This window comes from Nyctibius grandis, chromosome 6, assembly GCF_013368605.1.
Source record: "Nyctibius grandis isolate bNycGra1 chromosome 6, bNycGra1.pri, whole genome shotgun sequence".
Classification (NCBI taxonomy): domain Eukaryota; kingdom Metazoa; phylum Chordata; class Aves; order Nyctibiiformes; family Nyctibiidae; genus Nyctibius; species Nyctibius grandis.
In genome coordinates this window covers 31,004,460-31,029,014 of record NC_090663.1, presented here as the reverse complement: position 1 = coordinate 31,029,014, position 24,555 = coordinate 31,004,460, and the positions used below count along the sequence as shown (strand labels likewise).

The 24,555-nt window shown below is 38.6% G+C and overlaps 1 protein-coding gene across 8 annotated transcripts in view; it reads left to right on the top strand.

Moving 5' to 3' along the window:
- FRYL (FRY like transcription coactivator) overlaps positions 1-24,555 on the top strand; it is a 184,742-nt gene that overhangs the window by 45,257 nt on the left and 114,930 nt on the right. The window lies entirely within an intron of this gene.

The window sequence follows — 24,555 nt, the reverse complement described above, 5'->3', positions numbered from 1 at the left end:
TAAAGTTCTTTGCACCCTTTGCTGTCTGAGAGAGGTGACAAGCAGATGCTCGTCTCTGCGGAGTTCTGAGATGCTGACACTGTGGCTTACGTCTGCCAAGCTCCAAATGCTCCTTTGAGGCAAACGGTTGTCTTCAGACAGTTTTACAGTGGATATTATTTTTGTGCATCAGACTTGTTATTATACCTGCAAAAAGTGCCCGCTTTGATCTTCTAAATAGCCCGCATCTAGAGTTTCTACGAGGATTTATTGTCTTAATTGAACCGACAAAGGCAAGGATGCTGCTTTTGGTAAAGACGACCAGTCTGTCCTCACATTACCCCTTCACACACGCTTCAGTGCAGGGTCTCTGGCCCTGGAGCTGCCTTGCACTGCGTAGCAGGCTCTGCTACTGTAAGCGCAGCAGCTTCATGACAGTACGCCAGGAGGTGATAAAGATGACGTAATTGTACGTCAGCCAAGCCTTAAGTTTTGTGTGTTTGTAAAAATTAAAAAAGTCAAAAGCGGGAGGTATCTGGTATCTCAGCTTTAATTCATGCCTCGCTCGTTGCTGTTCGAGGTGTACTGGGATGCAGTTTCCACTCACCAAACGCTTCATCAAAATGCCTCCATTGGGATTTTTACCCCAATACAGCATTGTTTGTTTCCCCTGTCTGTCTTGTTTGAAGGAATTAGTAGCAAGTTTTTTATTGTACGGAGTGTTAATCAGCGCTAGGAGAGCATGCAGATATTTAGTTTGTCCTAATAGCTTATTCAGATGTGAGATTTGCTTTTTGCACTAACAGCTGTAATTCATGTTTTGGACTAATAACTTCTAGACTTATGACTTCTAAGTTAAAGCAATGAATATTTCAAAACAGGCATCCTTACAGGCTTTGCTTTTTACTTTGTTTGGTTTGTGTCTTGTGCATTAACTGTATCTGTTCCAAATTATACCTTGTAATAGTACTTGGTAGTTATTAACGTTCTTCCTGTGAAATAAAGATAATCAGAAGAGTTTTTCTGATATTTTGTAGTAGAACTTGAAGGTGTCCCATGAAAATGATTAAAAATCCTTAAAGTTGATTTTATTAATATATATTGTTCCCAAATGAAAGTCAACCATAGGATACATTGTTACAATAAATTCAGTCTACAACTAGATAAATAATTGCTGTATAGATAAGGAGATGAATTGTAGAATCTAGAGCAGACAATTGTCAACTGTAATAAGGTAGAGAGTAGTAATAATAGAAGGGGGGGTCTGAGAAGAGGTTATGTATGATGCTGTGTTTTCTCCTTTATGTCCTCCGTTATGTAAGCACAACAGAGGAAGATCTTCCTGACTCTTTCGTCAGAAAGTGGTACTTGGATCATCTGCCAACAAACTAATTTTCTGTGCTCACTGATTAGAGAGCTGGGGTTTATTTTCACTTCTTGCACCATTGTCACTCCATCTGTGAAAATTGCCATGATTACGGCATAGCTGTGTGTCTGCTCTGTGAGAGTGAGAGTCGCATTCTGATGGCTTTGTACTGTGCAGAGCAGCCACGAGCAGACGTCTCTATGCAGCCTGTCCTGGGTTTAAGTATTGAGATTTACGTGGATAGCTTAGGGAACTGAGCTGAGCGGGCAAGCCAGTTGCTTTTTTCCTAAAACGTTTTCCAATCAAGTGATGCAGTGTGTGCAGAACAAGGAATTCCACAATGTTTATGTTGAGTATGTTTTGGAAATTCAGTAAACATGCATATGCTGAGAAATTACTTGAGAAGGGTTTTTCTTGTGTTTTCATAAAAAATTTATATGCAAATGCTACTTTTTTGATTTATATGATAACTTCTGATGTTCTTTAGCATACAAAATTGGGAAGAGGAGCAGGTATGCTTACGTGCATTTCCATGTATATAAAGATAAGCATCTGTAGAGGGTGTTAAGTATACAACAGAAAGGCAGCAAAGCTCCATGGGTCTGGTTAAGGGCTTGCTTAGCTGGCATAATGTTGTTGCAGTGCTGGCTAAGGTTTTATTATAGTTGATCTTTTTTCTTTCAGTAACAACAATGAAGTGACATTCATATGGCCTAGTTTCAGAATGCTGTCTCTGTGCCAACAATTTTAGGCATTGCTTCTTCTTAAATGGAGTTGGGAATGTTCTTTTAATCCAACAGTGAAGTGAGGATGCTTCCGCTTAAGAATTATTTGCTTACTGAAGTTGTGGATATAATGGGAGGCTTTATACTGGCTTGTCCTTAGGTTGCTTGGCTCCAGAGCATTTTAGGAATCTTAGTTGTGATAATGCAACTTGATGTCCTTAAAGTTATGGATTCTGTTGTTTAGTCCATTGCAGTTTGACTGTGTGGTCTGTTTAACCATTCTTCTGAGGTTTCTGATTTTGTAGCAAAAATATTATTTTTGATTGTTATTTATGTCAGTTGCTGCAAGAAAGCTCTCCTATTCTGTCCACAAGCAGCTTTGTTTAAGGTTAAGGAGGCCTGGGTGCTGTGAGACTTACTTTTGGTAATGCAGTATATGCATTCAAAAAACAAATGTGGTGCTGCTTACAATGAAAAGCATTATGTAATGAAAACCTTTCTGTAGGGTATGATGTGTTTTAATCAAAACTATGCATGTATTTCTGGGGCTTACAGTCTAGACAGGAACAACTGTTTTCCAGTAAACGTGAGTACGGTCCATTAGTGCTTTCTAAAAGCCTTTCTGTGTTTCTAATATTTACTGTGTTAATAGTATTGTCCAGTTCAGAAATAAATAATTATTTCTGGATAATAAAAAGAACAAAAAATGTGTCTATTGTCTTTTGATAATGAATACATGGCTTTGTGTTCCTCTATTGCAGTTGTGGTGTGTCTGTCTGGTAAACAGGAGGGTACACCTGTCCTGGGGGTCCTTCTCTGTGCTTGAACTCGTCCCTACCTCCTTCTGGTAAATCAGTGTTTTCATATCGGCTTGCTCAGCTTGATTCAGAGGTCACACACATATTTCAAGAACTCATACCGGTTAAGAGAACAAGGTTGCTCTTAAATGTTATACTTGCCAAAGCTACATCAAGGTCGTTGCCCTTGGCCTCTTTTTGGTAAGGGCTTGGGACAGTGGTTTTCAAAGTTACTTAGACTTGTGAGCCTGGGAACAAAGTCATGGCAGGAAAGAGAGCTCTATCTGCCTGCACAGCATTCGTTTTTGAAAATGTGTTGTAAAATCAGAAAGAAATGGAGCAACTTTAAAAGAAAGTGAATTATTGGAGCTACATCTGCCAGGTGCTGACAAGCATGTGAAAACTGGGGAGCTGCCTGGCAGATACTTCTGAATCATTCTTTCTGTGAATGAAAAAAGCACTTGGAGTTCAAGAATTGCTTACCTTCCCATAGGATTAGCTTGACTGAAGATTACTTCCTCCTTTACCAACCAGAAATGAACTCTTAGCTCTCAAGAGAGGTTATGCTCTGATAATACAGTATTTAACAAAGTAGATGTAACGGATTCATTTTTATCTGGTGGCTTTTCATTTCATGACAGCACTGAAGCTGTAATATAAATAAGAAAGGTGAGTTCACCTTAAAATGCCATAATAGGAACATATGTGAAAAAGGAACATATGAAGAACTGAGGAACAAATGTTTTGTTGCTGGTCTTGTTCTTTGGGAAGAGATGGGGTGAGGTGGAGTGTGTGTGGAGGTATGCATGGCTTTAACAAGAGGACAGACCTGCTGCTTCTGTTGCAGTTTGCTAGCGGATTATGCTTTTTAAAAGTGATAAAAGCACAATTTGTTAATGTTTTAGGATCATTATTGTATGATAAATTTCAACTTGTTTTCCTGGCAACTGTTAAACTGCAAAGAAAAATAGAACCTAGGAAAAAAAATCAGTCTGAGATGTTATGTGATTGTTTCTCCTCTAAGCTATCCTGTGGGGTAGCAGTTACCAGTGGCAGTGCAGTGCTCTAGAGACCTTTCAGACCTCTTTTAATGGCAGTTTTATTTTCCAGTGGCAAAATCAGTGTTACTTAACAATCAAGAGAAATCGTATTTTCATGAGGTATTATTTTTGGTGCCTTTTGAAATATTATTAATAATAATAACTATAATATAATGTAGGGTGTTAACTTTATTTCTCCAACATTAAACATCCAAAATAATAATGTATTCAGTCATTTCATCGGAAACTTTTTGTTAACTGTAACCTTGACTTAAAAAAAACCCCATGACAGTCAGTAGTCATCTTGTATACTGAAACTCCACAGACTGTCTGCAGAGAAAGTACCAATTTTTCCTTATGGTTGCATTTTCCAAAATTCTTCTGACACACTGAAAAGCGAAATTTTAAAATGAAAGATGAATGCAGATTTACGTTAAGTTTTGAAAAAGCTACTATTTTTTAAAACTTATTTTAAGTGTACTTTGTGATAGTAACGTACTTGCAGATCTGTTCCCTATACTACTGGAGCCACAAGTTTGTTTGCTGTAGAAGGGATGTAGTGCTTATGATGGCTTCTCCACAGCCTGCCAATTGTCATGGGAAAAGCAAATTTTTGTTAGTAGTTCATCACCCACTAAAACATGAATGTGTCATATTTTTTTTGTTTATAAAAAGGGATTATGGCATGTAACCTTCATATTTGGCCCTATTTATGAACTTAGGTGGTCTTTAATGATGGCCACTGGTGCAGTACATCTTAGGCCACATAAAATTATAGAATCGTAGAATTATTTGGGTTGGAAAAGACCTTTAAGATCATGAAGTCCAACCGTTAGATCAGTAAGTCCAGCCATTAATCAGGAGTCATTGCATTTCCTGATATCTGGTATGTTGACATAAATTCAGTTAAATTAAATGCCACTGATGTTCTCTGTAGTAAAATCTTCTATGCTCTCTAAAAAGAGAGCTTTTTTTTTCCGTTCAGGAGTTGAAATAGCAAGGTCCGTAAATAGATGTAGGCTGGAAGGAGACAACTAGGCTATAAGTAGATCCTCCAAACCAGTCAAACCAATGTATCACCCTGAAGCTGAAGAATACCCAGTATACATAAGTGAAAGTTTTGATGTTGTCAAACTTCTGCAGTCCCACTCCATTAGAAGTGGGTGAAGTGAGCAGGATGAGGACAAGGGAAGTGCCATAAGGTGGCTGAGCTTGTCACTTTTGCTGAAAGTGATGGCTTTGTCCCCAGCAGTGCTGCCATGTCACCTTTCCACCTGCCAGCTGCGGTCTCCTGCCTTGTCTCAGCCTTTTAAAGAGCTGGTTTGGGTCATTACATCAACAGAAATTTTCTTGGGAAAGTGGAGGATTTTTGTTGTTGTTAAATTATCCAACTGAATCATCTCAAGGCAAAGAGGGTGGACGTGAGGGCTTGTGTAAAAGAAGGGTCAGGAGCACCTGCCTAGCAGTGAGAGGCTGCCTGCCTCTTTTGGTGGCTGTCTGTGAGTGTCTCAGCTCAGCTGGATCATTGAACCTTGCTCTTACATATATTGCATAGAAACCTTCTTTACATTTGCTTATTTTTCTTCTGCATGACTGAAGCTGTATAATTATTTTTTGGGTATTTTTGGGTTGGTCTGGCTTTCACTGTTGCTAAACATTCATACCTACACATATGTTTTTTCCCTGTCTTACTTGTTTGATTCCTACAGTCTCTGTTATAACACTTTTCATGTAGATTGGGCTTAAGGGCATCGATGATCATTAGGGAAGTGTGTGTAACCAGATTTTTGCCAATCTGGAGTAGATAAAGTAGATATCCACATGATGTTTTGGGCCTTACTTTGGACTTCTCTGTATGTCAACATGGAAAACCTTGAACTGGGTTTTGTTTTGTGTTTTTTTTTTTTTTTTTTTTAGGTTGTTGTGTGTGAGAGTCTTCATATTAATTTTTAAATAAGATGCCTACGTTGTGTTAAGTACTTTATGCATTGGGATATACATTATTTATCTTCATCAGGCATAGATGTACTAGAATGAGCTTTCCTTTGGGGCATTCTTTCTATTAAAGTAATATACTTTTTGCTAAACCCATAAATAGATTCTGTAATGATTCGAATTGCAAAAGAGAATGCTATTGAAAGGAGAAAGTGCACCAAATGCAAACCACTCGGTCAGCTACTGTTGCTAGAATAAACTGCCTGCTCTGCATGGACTTCAGGAAAGCTCCAGATAAACCAATTGCAACAACCCATATCAAATACCCTATTTCTGCTGACTTTTTTTTTTTTTTTTTAAACTCTAGCTCTGGTGCTTTTGTATTTGAAGGGGAAAGGTTCAGACACTAGAGATTTAATAGCATGTAAGAGATCACTGACAAAACAGTATTTATTTGTTTAGAAAGGCGGCTGCCAACTTTAGAACACTATGTGGAGCAAAACTGTTTCAATATTATATCCTGTTTGCATGTAGTTACAAGTTTTCCCCTGTATAGGAAGAAATATTCTTCCTCGTTCCTCTACAAAGAGTAATGATGCTAGTCAAAGGGAGCTTTGAAATTCTGTTAGGTACAGTGCAAAAATAAAGGGTGAATTTAAACTTAAAGGGGAAAAGGCCATTCTAAATCAAAAGGGGCACTCAGAACCTAAAAGATTCGGGGCCAAGCTACTGTAAATATGAATTAAGTGTTTGAACTCTGACATTCCCAGTGGACGGTGCGAATGTCACAAGCAAAGCTTTACATTAGTAGGTCTCGTAGAAACTACTTTCTGGGAGAAATTTCAAGGGAGTTTCCTGAAATATGATTTGTATAATAGGCTGCCAAGCTGCAATAGCAGAAGAAAATAAAATGTTAAGGCATAGAATTGCTTTAATTCCTTTTAATATTAGAATATTAATTATTGAAAAAAAATTAAGGTATAGAAAGAAATAAACTTTATATCATGGACTTTGCATTGATAACTCTGATTAGCAAATCCAGGAGGTTTTATGGACCAAGCAAGAAGTATTTAAAATATGGTGATGGTCAAAAAGCTAGAGGTGGAGAATATTTCAATACAGTTACAGAATTAAATGTTTTATGACTCTAATTATTTTCATCAGATTTTAGACTTGATGCCCTAAGTAGGTATAGTGAGAACAGACAAGAAAAGCAGTATGTGAAGGACAGATTTTACTTGGTTCAGAATAAATACTATTAATGAATATATAATACTTTCAAAGTATAGTAGAAAACAACAGGCATATAAATATTTTTCATTACGCTTTACCTTTTCTCATTCTTAAGAATCAAGAATTTGAAAAACAAAGGGGAGAAAGTACTTTTTTTCAGATTTACGTAGCCTCAGAAATAGACTAAGAGTTTGAAAACCCAACCATTTCAAGCTTCTAAAGTAAAAATTTTCATTTAAAACATTAATATTTGTACGTTTCTTGCTCAAGAGTTAGTTCAAGTTCTAGAATTAGTAATTTCTCAAAAAGACTTAGGAAAGCTCAGCATGGGAAGTTTAAGTGAGTCCTGGTTCTGCCCATGAGGCACAGCTGGCATGTGATTTGGGGATATTTTCAACTTTACTTTTTGAAGTTTCCTTTGTAGACAATTGCTACAGACCAGAACGCTGGTCTAGAAAGATGTATGAGTATCTTAAACCCTTGCAAATCAATACTAACTAATTAATGGATATTGGAAAGAATTGTTATTTTCACAGTGCTCTCAAAGCCGCGTAAGTAGCCTTAGGAATTGTTGATTTTCTTCCTTTTGCTTCTTTTATTCATCATCCCTGTTTGCTTCCTTTGTTCATGCTGCTGACTGAAACTTAGATCTTCAGGTTAGGAACTGTGATGTTTGCAAGGGTGTTGGTGTGCCAGGGCACTGGTCGGTAACAACTAGGCTGCTCTTAACATAGCTGATGTTAGGCTTAGAAAATGGAGTGTCTGACATCTCAGTGGAAACCTGCCTCCTTTTTCGCTCTAACATCTTGTTTGTGCTGGCTGTCAGCAGGACATAGCAGTTGGGCCAAATATCACCAGATTTTTACTGTTCTTTCAGCTACAAATGAGGTCTTGTCCTGGAAGAAAGACAGGCTGGCAACTGGCACTTGCTTTTTATGACACAAAGCAAAGAAAGAGGGAAGCTAACCCAGATGTACTGAGGTTTGGCTGAGAAGTTCAAAGTTTTTTTTGATTGCTGTTCAAGACACTGTGGCCAGAAACCCACAACAGACTGATGGGGGATATGAAGGTGGAGTCGTGCATTGTTCTGCTTGGAGGGGTGTTGTTTCTCTCTTCAGAAATGAACAGGATAGGAAAAGAGGAAGGAAGAATCCAAAACCTGGAAATTGCCTAGCAGAAGTGCATGGATGAGAAAGATTTTGGAGTCTTTTTATCTTATTTTCTTTTCTTCTTAAATGGTAATTGAAAAAATCCTGAAAAGGTACTTCAAGCTATAATTATTCCTCCACAGGAAAGAAAGTGTATCACTAATTCTGAAAGAATTGTGTTAAGCAAAGCAATATGAGCAAAAGCAGGTTTCACAAATATGGTGAAAGGTGACCAAAAGGAAAGTGATCCCACTGTTAGAAGTTTTCCTAGCATCTGTCACTGTAGTATTGTTCAAAGGGGTGTTTGAATAATTTTTTTTTATAATTGATAGTTTGTGCCTATCTTTTATGGCTGCATTATCCATGAAGGGGATACTGTAACTGGAAAACTAGAGTGCTCGTCTTGGAGAGGATAAGGGAAACAAGAAGATAACGTGTTTAATCGAATAGGGGAGAGGATGGTAGGACAGGGCCTGGGAGGGCCCTAGGGAGGGTGCAGTCATTGGGTCTGTATTTTTGGAAGCAAGCCTGTAGGATTTCACTGTCTAAAATGTGGTGAAGGATGTGAATTATGCTACCACTGAGCATGAAAACATTTTGAAGCTTATTGAGCTGAAGTGCAACCTCATTAAAATTGAATCTTTCTGTGCCAAACTGGTGTCTTCCTGGAGTAAACTATGCCTGGTGTTGGTAGAGATGATGCAAGTTTTCAGAATAAAAACAATAGTATGCACTGCTTATTCTGAAGACCTGAAGTAAGGAAGTACTGATTCCTCAGTTAATTTTAGTTTAGATACTGGTTTATTAGATAATAGTCTTGCACTTTTTTAGTTCTTTCTTAAGTTTTCGTATATCTTTTGTACTTCCTTACTTCTGCTAAGACCATTTACACTAATGGTGCCGAGAAAAATGGTGTCAAGTCCTTGAGAACTATTTAGCTTCGTTTTATATTTGCAGTTTTAAGACTAAGGTTATGAAGACTGACTGCCAAAAAGTGATCATGAATGTTGGATCGCTTTAGCTATTTGCGGGCTGGGAGAGGCGATAGGGACCCATGAAGGTGCAGAAGAGCAGCTGTGCCCTCTTGACAGTCTTTTCTCTACAGGATTATAACTCTCCGGAGCCTCAGTCCCTGATGGCCTGCTGACAGGAGTACTCCCCAGAAGCCTGGCTAGGCCTGAGTTAACCCTCTAGTTAATGGCACTGTAATATGCGTGTGCTTTGCGTCTGTCTTACCTGGAAAAGTCTTGCCAGAGGGGGACGGGTATTTCTAACCTTTGAATGTGTTGGTCTGTCTTGTTAACTTGAAGATGTTTGCTCATGTGCGGTCTGCATTTTGACTCCATTGAGGTGGCAGAGCCTCGTGAAGGGTCACAAGTTTTCATCAGCATCAATTAGGAAAAAACTTGGTGGATTTCTCTTGAGTTTCCTCTGTTTTCCTGCCCTGTGCTTCTTTTACCCAGTGCAGCTGCTCTAGCAGGGTATTGATGCTGTATTTCTGGAGATCAAACACTGCTCCTCCCCTTGAGTTGTAGCTGTTTCTGTGGCATAGTGGTGCCTTGCTGATCAGACTCTGCCTCCTTTTCTCCATCCACAGAGGAAGAAAGCTGTAATCTCATTCTTCTGTGGGTCTAGCAAACTTACAGTCAGCTCAGAAGGGAAGTGGGCTTCTATAGCATGATTGAAACAGCTTGGTGTTTCCTGGTGTTGTCAATACATGACCACCCAAACTTAAATACCTCATCATTGGGGACAAGGATGAGCGATGAGGTCTGGATGTGAAACTCAAGTTTCTAGGTCACTGGCTAAGAGTGTAACTCAGCAGAGGCCAGAGCTCGTTATCATTTTGTGCTTTGCGTTTGGTCTCCTTCCAGGTGTCAGGACCAGAGAGCTCCATGCTTTGAGGGCCTAACCCCCAACTGAGCTCTGTGCTCACTGCACGGTCCCACCGTGGCTGGACTGCTTCCCCGCTCTCTGTTTCTGTCCTCCTCAAAATTTGTTCAGTTGTTACTCTAATCTGTATTTCATTACTGTAGAATGATTAATGAGGCAATGTTTTCTTCGGATACATACATATTTTGCCTGTGTAACTTCATTATACTGAGGAAGCTTGAGGTGCAAAACCTTGACCAGAGAAGCTGAGATTTCCAGGGTTGAGTGGGAATCGTGGGGCAGCACATAAAAACAATTTTGGTAATAGTATACCTGAGCAAGAATGAAGCAAGTATGGCTCCATCTTCAAAATAATGCTACCAGTATATTTATATATTGCCACTTGGGAGATGACAGCATTGGCTAGCTATCTGTGCTAATTCTGGTTGGTAACCTAAGTGACCTTATTTTTTTTTTTCATGTAGCAGTAGTAAGGAGTGTTATGGATTACACAACCGTTTTTTTTGTGGTATTTTCTACTAGGAAATCTTGCCCTCTGTTCCTGAAGAGGGCCAAACTTTGGAGAATTTTTAAAGCAGAATCTTAATAGTTTCATATCTTTCTTCTGCTATATTTCTTCCTTTCTTCTTTTTATATTTGTGAACTGTGTAGACTTCTAAGTATCACCCAAATACTGCTGCTGCTGTTAGTGGCCAAGCCATAGCTGGTGTCAGTGCATACAGTTAGATGCTTAGTTACTTTTCAAGCCTCAAAACGTGGTAGTATTCAAACGATTACAGTTCTGAATGTAGCTGTGATAGAGTTGGCCTACCTCCTACAGGCTGCTCTCTTTAAAATATTGTTTTATGTATAAACATATTTTTATTCCCATCCATCAGCATGGAAGACTTCAGAACAGATTTCACCACACTTCATTTTGTAGGCGAGCGTCTCTGTTACTTTGCTGATAGACCGTGGATATTTTCTGTGTCTTCCTACAAAAATATGAATCCTACTATTTAATTTTTATAAGAAAACAGTGTAGGAAATACTGTTGCAACATTGTATAAACCATGTAGTATATGTAAATGTGAGACCTTATAAGAGGGAGAGGAGATGTTACTAAAATAAGAACTGAGGGGAAAAAAAGGGTGTTCACTTGCTCTCACAGTCTCTCAAGCCCAAGAACTTGTCCAAGAGGTCCATCCAGCAGCTGGGCACCAGGACAAGGATGTTCAAGGTGTCTGTCCAGCAAAAAGACACCATGATGCTTGTGTCCAGCTGTTAGGTCTGGAATCCATGGCCATGGTATGGGAGGTAAGGATGCCAGGTGCCACATTCTCCTCATGTCCCAGGTTTCTCTTCAGTTGCCAACAGATTTTGGATATATCTGTGTCTCAATCCTGTCCCACCTCTGTAAGTCATTAGGAATTGCCATGGTTCTTTGTCTCCAGATCTGTATGTGTTGTGAAACTGCAGGTAGATGTGCAGGGTGGTCTCCATGACCTGCTCACCCGGGTGCTGTTCACGCAGGCCATGCTGAGAGCCCCACTTCCCCTGGTGCCCTACACAGCAAGACCTTCCCATTCATACTAGTCTGAGCCTCTTGGTTACACTTCTCTGCAATGCTTTTTAGAGCTCATAAGAATGTATTGAAACCAGATAAAGGTTCTTATTGTGGAGAAGGCAAACTACTTTCTGATGTAAATTAGAATCAGATAAAAAGTTAAAATGAAAGTTGAAGAAGGTAGGAGAAAAAAGCTTTTTCTTTTTCCTTTGAATTCCATTACATACAGCTTCAATCTTTTAAATGACCAATTTAGCCATGTATTTTGGAGTTCCATGGACAAGCATATGATAACCTATTTTTATTTCAGATGTGACTAGTCTCCTCCGCCAGAACTGACAAAGAAGCTGTTAACTCTGAAAGCTCGGTGTGTTTATGGTGGCTAAGAATAGCACTGCGTGGCAGTTAGTATTGTCTTCTTATAGAGGTCCAGTTTGAGTGCTGGCTATGTCTGCAGGCTACGTGAGATTTTTTCTGAGATTTTTTTGCCAGGTTTGTGCTGTACCCTTGCACTTTCTCTGAAGACTTAAAGCCCTGAAGGCTGTTGTCTGTTTTTCTAAGGAGTTGCACAACTTCAGATTCTTGCTAGTTTAGTTTATTTTTATTTGCAGTTAGCATAGATAAATTTCTTTAGAAGGTTTGGTTAGAAATACAAGTGTCTCTTGCTTACTTTAAAAAAAAGTATTGTTAACTAGGGCTTCATGTGAACTCAGCGCTACCGTATGCTGTTAAAGACTTAAAAAGTGCTGAGGAGTCTCAAAATACAGTTCCCACACTAACCACAGAAAAAAACCTAATTTGGATAAGTGACCAAGTGAACAATCCTGAATCTTCTCAATATTTGCTAATTTTCATATTCATCAAACTTTTTTCCACAAGAAAAAATGAAAATTGACATCTCAGACCATCACCAACTCAGCAGCTGACATCATTGCTGTTTTTCTGTAGAGTTTGGTGAATGAAAGGACTTGTGTCAGAAGAGTACATTTGGTAAATAGAAAAGCACAGACAACTACACCTAATTTAAAACCAGGGAATTTACAACAACGTTGTAAGATGTGTGTGCCATCACAGGGAAATTTATGCTCTAGTTGAAAAATAGTCAACCTCTCCTATGTGCTAACTCTTTGCTTAGTTGTACTGGGAACTGAAACCCATCAGAGTAGAATTTTCAGAAGAGCTGATCCCCTCAGTCCAGGGCAGAAAACTTTATTTAGGGAATATGTTCAGATATTATTTTGATTTTTAAATTTTTTTTTTTAAGAATTAAATTTAGGTGGTTTCCTGGGTGTGTAAAAAATTGGGGTCTGTCGTTTTGTTTTGACTCCTCAGCAAACTTACCATAAGAATATGCTTTTGAAAATGTTGACTTTTGCCCCCATACCGCCCCGGCATGTTTTTGTTAAACGTGACAGATTGAGTTAGTCTTCAGAGGTTTATGTCCCTTTTCAGCTCATATGTTCATATGGAGGATTACTAGGACAAACTGACAGAACAGGAGCGTAGAACAGTTTTTCTTTCCTGAAACTGAGACTTGTTCTAAGCCTGGTTTGTGTATGCTTGAGCGTATTCCAATGCTCAAACGTATTTGTTTCTTTATTCTCTTTTTTTAAATCCTTGTGTGTATATCTAACACTTTAATTTTTCAAACCATCCCTCAGTATCAAATACTATTACAATATTTCTGAGTACTTCACTAGGCAGGTACTTACAAAGATGTGAAAATACTCTGTAAATGGACCCAGTCTGGGATAATGTAATGTTTTTGAGCTTTTACTTGTAGAAATATTTTCATCTGAAATACCAGTATGCTTAATGGAGCATATGAGAAGAAATTAATTTGGGTTTTTTATAGATTTTTTTTTTAAAATACGTTGGGTTTTTTTTTAAAATGGTAGGTGATTTGAAGTTATGGGTTACTTTATAACCGATGCTTCAGAGTCCTTTTCCAAAATAGATTTTTACAGCAAAGCTGCCAGTATTCATTACTTTTTGCATTTACTCAGGAAAGGTATCAGTTTGACATTAATGAGTATAATTGAGGATAATGAGCATAATGAGGATAATGAGGAATAGTCTTTTCCTCTTTCTACTGGGAGCTGGAATTTCCCTCTTCTCACAAGGAAAGAATAAGCAGGCAGTGGGAGGGGGGGCTTGAACAAACTACCTTGGGTTCTGCTCAATGAGAAAACTCTTTGCAAAAGCTGCTGGCTTCTGACACTATCTTTTTGGAAATAATAGCAAACATAAATTTGTTGAGCATTTTGTCATTGTTTTTCTTTCAATACAGTGCATCAGTACATCTTTTGATACCCTTAATTCTTCAAATTGAGGATGTGGAGTTTTGTTTTTCCAGAGAAATGTGGATTAGGAAAGATGAGAGTAGGTATTTAAGTTTCTTTTTCTGTTTGCTGGTTAACAAAGGCCATGCCTATGATCACTTTGATCTTGTTACTTGATGCATTTTTTCTGTGGTGTATACGTATCTGTTAATATAATGAAAGGAAACAAAACCTGATCATAGATGATAAGTTTGCAGTGACAAGTGTTAGAATTAAGTTATGTTTGTGCAGCCCATATATCAGTGTGTTTGTATTCCTTTGATGCTATATCATTGCTTAGTTTTATTTTTTTAGGTACTACTTCATAAAGCTTTAGAGTTGGGGTTTAGTTTGTGCTTTTCTTTTCATGTAATTAGCATACCATAAAAAGGAAGTCTTTATTTAGAGTAAGTTCACTCTCATCATTGCTGTGGAAATGTGTGCTTCTTTAACTTGTAGAACAGTGTATATGGAAATCTGGAATAAACACTAGCAAATAAAATTCTCTTTCCTTCTCTTCCTGCTCTTCTAGTCCCCAGGCCTGACTGGTGTATCTTCCCCCTGCTGCCTTTGCCTTCCTTATGCTTTTTAATTCAGCATCACTTAGCCAAGCATTGATATAATGTTATTGCCTTTGCTAGCTCATGCTCAACGTAGCATTCAGAGCATCAGTGCCGAGGCAGCCTTCAATTTGATAACCCAGGAAGGAAAAAATTGATTTGTTACCAGTAAATGTTCAGTTCTCTGCTCTGCCTCCCCCACCCCCATGGGCTGAGCAAGGTGCACTTCCCATACCAAGCAGAAAAGGCATGGGAGAGAAAGTGTGTATGTGCAAGTTCACCTGCAGACTTACCTGTCACTTGAGAAGATGACCGTTGTTCTGTGGCTCTCAAACTGCGGTCTGTCAGCCCCGAGAGGGAGTGGAGAGAAACCAAACTGCAGCTGGCAAGCTTAAATTTGCTCAATAGGAATCTGCAACCCCCTTGGAAACTTCCTCTAAAAAAAAAAAGAAAGTCTGCTAGTGGCAAAATACTGGAAAACACTGACACAGGTTATAGGATCATACATACCTGCTAGGCTCAAATGGATACCTTATTTCTGGGTCCTTATTGGTGAAGTTTGGATAAATGCTGCAGCTGGGCTGGGAATCCAGCAGCGACCCATGGGATCAACATTTTTAGCTTTTACATCGTCAGAGAGAGTTGTAACTGCTGACATTTAGAGAAAAAATGGATGGAATGAATCATTGAAATTGTTGCCAGATATCTAGACATCTGAGCTGAGCTCCTTCCAGTTGTCCTCTGACTCCAGGAGTTAGAACTGAAGGAAAGATGTGCGGTGCTTTCACGAGTTATGGCTTCTGGGCTATTATGTGAATGCACAGTACTATCTAGAAGCATGATAACCATGACTGGTATGGCAATGAGCCTGAGCTTACAGATCCCCTTGAAAGCCGGGGAATACTACTAACGCAGACTTAGCGGTGGCTTGGTTTACGTTTTCGTAAGGGCAGGTGGATCAGAAGAGCTAACAGAACAAGCCAAAGTTGTGCTATTCTGTCCTTACTCTCCATGTTCAAAAGGAAGTTGTCATCTTTACTCCTGTTGCAGTAATAACTTTAAATAAAAAATAAGCATCAGATATTGCTCTTTAGTAGTTAAGTGGGGTATTTTTTTTGCAATCTCATCACACTGGAATAGAATTGCCCAGAGAAGTTGTGTATGCCCCCTCCCTGGCAGTGTTTAAGGCCAGGTTGTATGAGGCTTTCAGCAACCTGATCTAGAGGAAGGGTGTCCCTGCCTGTGGCAGGGGGGTTGGAACTAGATGATCTTTAAGGTCCCTTCCAACCGAAACCATTCTATGATTCTATGAATTGCTTCTGGTTTTTGCATCGATACTGAAGGTATGACTTACAATGCTGCAGAAGCCTAACATTGAGGTATAGGAAGTAAAGAAACAAGTTTAGGGTTTTTTTATGCTTGTGTGGTTGCTCTTTTGAGGGAATACAAAATTTGTGAATAAGTGAAACTTGGTAGTTATATATGGTCAGTTGTTATAGTTCAGTGTTTTGAAGGAAACTGAGATATCGGCATAAATACCTCCTGTTAGTTGACACACAGCACTAGTATGTTGCTGGTGCTGTGCAAACTATCTTGACAGTAGGGTCGTGTTAAGTCTTCACAGTAAGTCTAATAGGAAAGAAGACAGTACGTAACATGTACTTAGGGTGGTATCTTTTCTTTGAGAAGTTTGCAACTTGATTACAAAACTGTTTTCCAGCAGAAATTAATATATTAAGTCTGACTTGCTTTATTATATGTGCAGCTTTAATTTGAATTGAAAGCTACAGTTGTATAAAACTTCAGGACAGTAAAAGCGTTTCTGAAAATTACCACTGGGAATTTAAGTTACAGCCCTGAACCTTTACATTCCTGCCATTATCCTACTTCCTTATGTGGTAGATTGTGTTCTAGATTATGGACAGATGAAAAAGACTTATCCTTTATATTCTTTTAAGCTGCTCTTGCATGAGAACGTCTTTCTGTCAGTGAAATAAAGCATGTTAAATATAGTAGCAATTTGGAAGTGTGCTATGAAATACAGCATGTCTTCTAAGTGAACGTTTCTGTGAAATTCAAAATATAGTTTTTAATTGAAATGGTTTATCTGAAGAGGTTTTCTATTCTGGCAGTTGTTCAGAAAAGGAATTACATAAACTACATTTTTAATGATCTGACACCTTAATGGTCAGGATTTCCTGATGGCATGCCATAATCAAGAAATGACTGGGCAGGACTTGAGACAATTGAGTTCAAACTGATTTCCTCTTCCTCCTCCAATTTTTGTGCATTATCATATTGTTTTCCAGTGTGTATGGTTTGGTCTTTTGGCATCTTGTGCTATAAAAATTATTTTTTAATTTCTTTTTTTTTTCCCTGTCTAATAATAATCTATATGCATGGCCTACCATAGAAGGCTCTGTAATGTGATTCACGTAATGAGTTGTACTACTTCTTGGATATGCTTGTAGCAATTTGAGCCAGTATTCCCATCTATGTCCTAGCTGTTATGTTGTTAAGGATTTTTTAAAATGTAAATATGTAAAATTGGTCTTATGTACATCTTAGTGATTTTTTAAATTTGATTTTAAATTTCTTGTTTGCAAAAGTATTTACTTGCACCACAAATGGGACATTCTGCGCTGCCATCCCATACCAAGTTAGAATTACATAGCATGTGAGAGATCAGGTGAGCTTCAGCAAATATCTTTAAAACTGTAGCTTGTAGCAGCCTTTGCTGCTCTCTAGTTTGACATTCTCAGTGGACAGAGTGAGCCCAGCAACGACTAACAGTCTGTTTCTGACTGGCTGCCCTGGATGTCCTGACACTGTCCTGAGTGTCAGATCTGACCTCATTTTCAACCATTGAATTTCTTAATAAGAGTATTTGTGTTTTCTATCTTCCGTAGATATAAAATACTTGCCCGTCTGATTTAGGTGTTTGTACATGATGCACGTGGCTGTTGTTTGTCCTGTTCAGTCACAATTCTATAGAGAAGCAGGTTCTCTATATACAGTATGAGGATAAAATGTTACTCTGCTAACAATTTTTAAGGACTGCTGTGAATTTTTTTTTTTTACCTGAAAGAAAGCTTTGCTCAGGGATAAACATGTAAATTGATATTTTGCAAGTCAGTAGTGGTGCTCCTTTCCACGTGTGAGAGAGGATTAGAAAGGTGGTTTTGCGGGGTTACTACTTCTCACCTAGGTATAAAGGTAAGAGGAATGACTAGCATAGTCCTTATTTAAAAGTGGTAAAGCCAGCAGAATTTACTTGGGGAAATCCGTAGCCCAGTTTCTCTCTTCTCATGTACAAGTTTAGGCAAAAGAAGTATTTAAAAATAATTTTCCTGATTTTATCTCTGTAATGTATTTTATCTTTCTACCTGTTCTAGAGTTTCAGGGAAGAAATAATGTACTTATTTTGTTTTGAGACTTCTCAAAATAAAGTAGGGAAGAGACTGCAGATACAAAGTCCCATGCAGGGACTGGAATATTTGCTGGCTAGAATTTGCTCAGCCATTAAAGCAGCTGGGCAAGAAGAATTTCTTGTTCTCTTCCTCAAGGAGTGTCTGAATATTAGTACGAAAAAAGAAAGGTGCCATGTGGCAGAGAACGTAGCAAAAAGTCTCCAGAAGATGTTAGTGATGGGGAGTTTAGATGGGGGAGAGAGACCTTTCAAGGACTTGTCTGTTTGACACGGAGGTGACTGACTTCATACATCTCAAACTGTGTTCACAGGTGTGGAAAAGATAGAGGAGAAATTTTCTTCTATGCTTAAATTGATTTATTTTTTTCAATAACAAAAACCATCACTTTTAAGTTTGAAGCAATATTACTGAAACTTATTTGTCTTTTCCTTTCATCCTTGCAGGAGACTGGTTGATTTCTAGAAAGCGTTATGCCAAATGAAAATCTAAAAATTAGTTGATGAATGAAATTGTCAGAGATTTTAACAGCAGTGGGTAAAAAGGCTACTGAATCTTGTGAAGGACAAAACAACCTAGTTAAAGTTGGAACTTCAAATCTGAGGATCATCAGTAGCAGCAGGACTGTATCTGCTAAGGGATTGTAATCTGGCCCAGATAACTAGAAAACTAGGTATTGCTAAATTAAGATTTTATGCCTTAGAATTTCCTCTGTGTCTCTGTGTTGGCCTGAAGTAATGTTTCTATGACCATTTACTAGCAGAGGAGTCTGCATTTTGGGGCAAGTGAAGATTAAATTTCTTGCCTGCGTTTTCAAAGGCTTTGAAAGCAGTAAACAAGCTTCATGTGAATAGCTGTAAGTAGTCAAATTGGCAGCTGCTCTCCTAGTTGAGTCAACTTTCCATAAAGAAAAGATGTTCGTATTTCTTGGGGGTAGAAAAATGATTTGTATGATAAAGCTTCAGAAGATTTCTGTGAGGTTTTTGTTCTGTGTTTGTTTGAGTCCAAATGAAAGCTCAGCTGTCATAGTACCAGTTCCCACAATACACTCAAAAAAACTTTCCTTTCTGTGTTCCCTCCCAGGGAATCCTTCACATTTTAACCATATGCTTAATTAGCTACTTGTTGAAGTAAACTTATCTTCTGTTTATTGATACCGCATTCATGTATGTTTCTTTATTCCAGAGCTTGGCTAAAATGTAATATAAACATATCTGAAGCTCCTTAGATAAATTGTCAATAGGGAAGTGTCTCTACTGCAGAAGTAAAATGTAAGTTCTGATTTAGGCATGGAGGGGAAGTTATCAATACACTCGTAACTTCTTCTCACTGAAAGGTTTGACTTGGCTTTACAAACGTTACACTGAACCATAGTGCTGAACTAAGGCAGTTCTAAGCCTGTTTCTACTTCACAGGTGGGTAATCCATTCATTTTATTAACACGTGACGTTTCATAAGTGCATGGCAGAAGTACCAGCTACTACTGCTGGTTGTTTAATTCTTTTCATCAAATTCACATAAAATCAGTGAAAGAGAGAGGTGAATAAGAAATTTCAATCTGGGCTCTTAGTCCATGTGGCTTGTTAATGAGTAATGGTTCTTGTTTGCCTGTTCATGTAGTGCTAATTGGACATTTGGAGCCATGATCTTTGTTAAACATTTTCCAAAGATAATTGACTGTGTACTGCCAATGCAGAGAAAGAAAAGAGAATGCCATACTTCATATCACTGGATGAATTAGTCATGTAGTCTGTATTGAAAATAATCGTATGTTTGTTCACCAGGAGCTATGTATCTAGACTAAGATATGATAAATATGGGAGAAAGAGCAGATTTTTTCGTTGTTCACGTGTATTCTAATGTATTTGTACTGATTTCATTTTCAAACACTGTTTATGTTTGTGGTGTTACCAATCAGTAGGTGTATATTATGTAAAGCAAAGGAATATCTAGGTAACATAATCTACTGAAAATTTGCGTGGTCAGTGGCCCTTAGTAGATACATAATTTCACTGGCAACAACTGTGGATTTTATTCACGTTATTTAGATTATCTTGTAAAGTGACATGACTGTGGCGTTAGGAGGCTGCTATGCCTCTCCCTTCACTTACAAGTTTTCATACCAGTATCAAGAATGATATTTTTATTAGGTACTTTTTTAAAAAATGCATCCTAAGTATGCCTTAAAAAATGGTATCCAGCAGAAACTTACTATCTTAGTCTATTTAAGCACATTACTGAGAACAATATACATCACTGAAAAAACTGGAATAGCGTTTATATATAACTGGAAGTGGTTAAAATAAGTATATATGTATATTTTGCAAGTTTGCAATTCCTTCTCTTTTGTTATAATTTATTAGCACAGTTTAAAGCGGGTAACATTTTGCTGGTAAATGAGCGTTAAGGAAATAAATGGAAAAATCTGGATAAACGCAGTGTAATGCAGAAGTATCCCCCACCTCTGCAAAGAGCCAGCCTGAGCCCAGTGGGTTACTATAGCTGGCTCAATGCCATTTTCGCTGTACCTGGGCAGCAGTTGGCATCTCCGCACTGTGCTGCGCACCATTTCCCCTTCCTGATGGGTGCACAGGCTCTGTTGCAATAACTGACACGAGATGACTCCAGCGCTCGCATGATGCTGGCGAGCCAAGGAACCAGCCAGAGCCGCATGGGCAGCCGTGCTCGCTGTGCGTGAGATCAGCTGCGATTCAGTACAGCTAGAGCGAGTAAGGCAATAATAAATCCAACTTACGGACAGACTCCATGCTCTGGCACTAGTGGTACGTAGTTTGGACAAAAAACGGTGAAGTAGACCTGGCTGGTCTACTGTGCTGTCGCATGCTTTGGCAGCACAAGTAAACCAGCTGGATTAATGAATAGCAACTGCATCCTCCCTTCGCTATTCTGAAAGCAAATCCCAGATATTTAAGTGAAGAATGGCTATTTCTTGATATTTGTGTATAGACCAGAGGCTAAGATTCGGAATATGCATGTGTTACTAGAGCAGTATGTGTTGAACTGTGTTGTCTTCGTGAAGATGTTCACAATTTCTCTCATTCAAATCATGAAGTGTATCCATGGAATGAGATTTTTTTCACTAATATGAGTAAGGAAACTTCAGAAACACTAGAAGCTTGGTGGTCTACAGGAATTGTAGAATTGTGAAATAGTGATAAACTTACTGAAGACGTCTGCTCTAGAAAACAGACTATAACACAGGCAACCTAGGTTTAACTTTTTGGCTCTGCTCGTAATTTATTGGAATGATACTGTATAGTTTGTCATCTCTTCTGAGCATTGACATCCTTATTAGGAAAAAATGATGATTCCTTTGGTAAAATAGTTGAATATTTGTTGCTATGAAGCAGTCTAACAATTGTTACGGATATGTTTCTGTGTATATTAATATCACTTCTGTGAGGTAGAATGAAATGTTCTAGATGACAGTAGAAGACAGGGAGCTCAATTAATAAGTAACCACGCAGATAATATTTTCAGTCTTTGGGGGATTTTCATATTGTCAGTTGGACACGCAAACCCTATTCTGCAACAAGTGTCACAGGAAGCTTAAAGTACCTTTGATATTACGTGTCCTGCAAAAATAATGATAAAAAGCTTAATCATTAAACATAAGCTCTGTAAAATTATTTACTACCTTAGCAATGAACTTAAAAATAGCAGCCAATAATTTGATTTGCTTGATGAAAACTATGGAGGCCCGCTCAGTGTGTTGAGTATCCTTATTTTATAGCTGGATACCTTACTTAAAATACATGAGATAATTCTAGATGTATTTTCAGGTATCTCGAAAGAGAGGGGAGATACCTGACAGAAGTTATGCTTCAGTCTGACCATTCCAACTTCCTGAGAAACAGCAGCAGCTAAAAGGGAGTGAATTTCAGTCAAAGGAAAGGACATGAAAAACTTAACAAGTGCAATTTAAAGCACATACGAAGGGTCAACACTTGTCTAAGTGTAAAGTAGTACCAAAAAAGTATACAAAAGCTGAAAATCATCACTTCGTATTAACTGTGAAGTGAAATGCACTCATAGACTGCCACAGGCTGAGGTGCATTTGTTACCTTTTGATACCTGCTTTGGATGCTTGAATCCTGAATAATCTCATTGGTAAATAGGACACTACTTATGTCCTCAAATACTGGATGTGTTTGGGCTATACAGAGAGAAGCAGGATGATGAAATTAGCATTCTTTAACATCAACTTGGGTATTAAGTAACATTCCTAGTTCTGGACACTCCTGTTTAGCCTGAAACAACTTTGTTTCTAATTTAGCATCCATCAGGGTGTGTTGGCTTTTGACCTCGGAGTGTGTTGTCTGTCTAATTATCCGTTGTATTGTTTTACTGTTCCTTGAAACTATCCAAACAATTTGGTGTGGCCCTAGCAACCAAACAATACTGGTTAACAGAGATTTCCTAGGGCACTTGCTCCCAGATTTCCCACGTAGCGCTAGCTCACATCAGAGCAAACAAACAGGATATTGTTTAAAGTGAATAACATTCAGTGTTTTCAAGCCATTTATGAAAGTATTTTTTTGTTTTTGAACTGCTGTGAGCGGTATGATTTTTTTGGTTCCAGATTTCATCTGAAGTTCTGTAGAATGGTCCATGTTTTAAAACTTCAAAACAATGTTTGGAACTTAAATGTTCTTAAATTTAAACTTTCTCTGCTGAGAGCAGAGAATGGCTTATGCTTTGATGACAAAGAATAGCAGAAAGAAATCATTTAATCCTGTCCTGTAATGAGATTTTTTTTTTCCATTAAACATGTTGTTTAAAATCCACGTAGACCCTTCTTACAGTGTTGTCGATTGCAAGTTCATGAGTAATTGAATCCCACTGAACATAATTATACCAGATAATAATGTTGTTTGACCTAGTTAAGAAAATCTGATAATAGATTTTGGCTTTTCTTTAAGGAACTACTGTATAGCTTCTTATTAAACACAGTCAAGCTCCCTTCCCTTTTCCCCCTCCTATGTGTTTTTTTTTTCTGTGTGTGTTTAACTAGCTTACTGGTTTTACATAGCAGATAAAACCACGAACGTTGCAATATACAAGGCAAGAGTCGTTAATGTGAACCATTAATGCTGTCATGAATTAGTGTCCTCAGCAAGTTCATAGATGAAAGTAAATCCTAGTCATTTATTCTGCCTTTTGAATACACTGGTGTTTCAGCAAAACTAAGATATTTGTAATCCTCTCACGGCAGCATTTATAATTGCTTCGGTTTGACATTTTTCCCTTGGTTTTGGGGGGAGGTTTATTACCAGCTGAGGAGTTTGTACATGTGAACGCAGAGATTAGTAACATGTACAACTGTAGAGTAGTCTTAACTCTGCTTTACTGCTGGAAGAGTGAAAAGGCGAGGGCTGTCCCTGCATTGACTCTCCTTTGTGCGTGTGCAAGTGTACGTGCGGTTCACGTGGTGAGCGAATCGGACACTGATTGTGTCAAAATAACCTGGGGAAAAAAATTAATATGTATGCTGCTTTTCCAGTTCAGTTCATTACACGGCTGCACACTTGTGTTTGCTTGCAGAGGAGGAGGGTGGTACAGGGAGGGTCGTAGCTGGCTGGGAGGGGTTGCATCCTTTGGCAATATGGCAGCGTATGCCATCTGAAGGGGGCTGTGGGAGACTGTAGCCAAGGAGTGGGGTCCATGGCATTGCAGGCTGATGTAAGGCTGTCCTGGTACCACATTCCCCTTGCTTCGTGGTTGTGCCCTCTGCCTTGCACTGAAATTTCTGCAACACTTCTGAGAGCTGGTCTGGTTGTAGGCCAGTTGCTTCTTTCGTTCTTGCCAGGGTTAGGTTTCTGGCCGGTTTACCCATTTTGAGTTGATTTCCTGTGTTGTCGCATGAGCCTGGGGGGAGGATTTTCCTGTACTATGCCTGGGCTTAGATCAGCCTAAACAGCCTCGGGGTTTCATCCTTAGCGCGAGAAGCTGTTTTTTAGCTTTGAAAGTTAACGTACTAAGATGGTCTCTTACTGAGGATTAGCTTACTAATGCAAAGGAAAGCTAGTGCTTCGAAGATGAGCAGCTCTCAATGTTTTCCTGATTCTTGAATGACAGGGGCTTTTTAAGGCAATCTTTTGAAAACTGGGGACAGAAATGTATTGTGTAAACACACTACTAAGACTTGTCTACATAAAGCAAATCTAGATGTAGTTCTGGGTGAAAGAGCACATTAGTCCTTCTCATCTTCCCTGTAGAGAGACGAGAGCTGGTTGAGTACCAGCTTCTCATTGTTCAGGAGCGTGGACTGGACTGGAGCTGTGGCATGTTCCCCTAAGTCCCCAGTTCTGATAATATGGGGATTGTGGCACACTCCAGAAGGTAAGTCTAGAAGGAGCCAAAGCAGCTGCCTTGCTAAATTTCTTCTGACCAGACACAGCTAATGATATTCAAAAGGAGATTTAAACTTCTCATTTCTTTCCAGTCTGTTAGTTTCAATATGATTTAAAATAAGAGAGTCCAGTTTGTCTGTTGAGTAGAACAAAGATCTGACTTTCTTAGAAACTCTCATATTTAGGATAGAAGCAACTGTTTATGTGGAG